The 1,387-nt window shown below is 44.2% G+C and overlaps 1 protein-coding gene across 1 annotated transcript in view; it reads left to right on the top strand.

Annotated features, from left to right (window-relative positions):
- Window positions 1-1,387, top strand: part of NEK10 (NIMA related kinase 10) — a 219,000-nt gene that overhangs the window by 20,170 nt on the left and 197,443 nt on the right. The gene's annotated exons all lie outside the window — the stretch shown is intronic.

Here is a 1,387-nt window from a genome sequence, read left to right as displayed (position 1 = left end):
AAAAAAAAAAAAAAAAAAAAAAAAACAATACTGGTTTTACATCAGAGACTTGGTTAATCAATGCATATTTGAGTAGACAGTGGGTGCCTGGCCCTGTAATCTCCTCTCATTTGGGGCATTTTCTGGTTCCTTCAACAACACAGTAAAATGGGCAATTGTCCTTGTTTTAAAGACCCTTGGAACGATACAACTAAATCGTTGTTTGCTAAAGAAATATAATTTAAAAGCCTCTCAGAATGCACTTCAGTGGATACTTATATCATTTGACGGCAACAAAGTGATAAATAGTTCTTCAGAAATCTGCCAGTGGTATTTTGAATATTGAATGTAGTGAGTGTTTGAAGCAAAAATCCAGATTTTTTTCCTCTTCCAAATAGGCGCCTGGTTTCAATAGTTACCTCTGTGCTTGACTTTTAGTAAGTGCCCTTCAGGTGCTGTCGTATTATAATTCCTCCAGGAACTGTGTCTTTGATTTCAAAGGTTCTGCGTAGTCTCAGCACAGAGCTGTAGGATGATGTTGGTGCTGTGCCCAGAACCCTCAGATCCTGCCCTGTTGGTTTTGGCACTTTCCTGTCTGTCCCACAGCACCTGCTGCGACCTCAGGCTCCTTGAGTCTGCTTTGCCTGAAAGCACAGAGAACCTGTGGGAGCGCCTGGAAATTTGTACCCTCAGTTCCTCCTGCACCTCTCAGTCAATGGCAATAGCTGTGGTAGTGTGACAGCCCAATGCCCTTGTCTCCATGTGGGACAACCCTGAGGAGGAACTAAGGTTCCAGAGCCCCAGTGCAGAGTCAGGCTGAGGTGAGACTTTGCCTGGTTTGCATGCTTGTTTGGGTTTCTTCCCTTCCCCTTCTTGTTTCTTTTTTTCCTCTTACCAGTTTCTTGAGAACATGTCCTTAATTGTTCATTTGCACACACCAGTCTTCATCTTGGGGTCTGCTTCTGAGGAAACTGATCTAAAAAATACTCTGTCACCGTGTTTCCCAAACTGAGTATTAAAATGCTCTGAGGCTGCAGAGAACTTGCAGAAGCTGTATGGGTTTTTTTGTTTGTTTGTTTTGTTTTGTTTTGTTTTTGGAGATAAAGTCTCATTTTGTTGCCCTTGGTAGAGTGCTATGTCATAGCTCACAGCAATCTCCAGGTCTTGGGCTCAAGTGATTCTCTTGCCTCAGCCTCCTGAGCAGCTGGGACTACTGCTGCCCACCACGACAACTGGCTGTTTTTAGAGATGGGGATCTCACTCTTTTTGAGGCTGATCTTGAACCCGTGAGCTCAGGCCATCTACCCGCCTCAGCTTCCCAGTGTGCTAGGATTACAGGTGTGAGCCACTGCGCCTGGCCAGTATTTTAAATTTTCTTTTTTTTTTGAGACAGAGCCTCAAGCTGTCC

The sequence above is a fragment of the Otolemur garnettii genome, unplaced genomic scaffold, assembly GCF_000181295.1.
Source record: "Otolemur garnettii isolate 467f Iridium unplaced genomic scaffold, OtoGar3 scaffold00002, whole genome shotgun sequence".
Taxonomy (NCBI): Eukaryota; Metazoa; Chordata; class Mammalia; order Primates; family Galagidae; genus Otolemur; species Otolemur garnettii.
The sequence above is the reverse complement of the archived record's forward strand: the minus strand, read 5'-3'. Positions and strand labels throughout refer to the sequence as shown.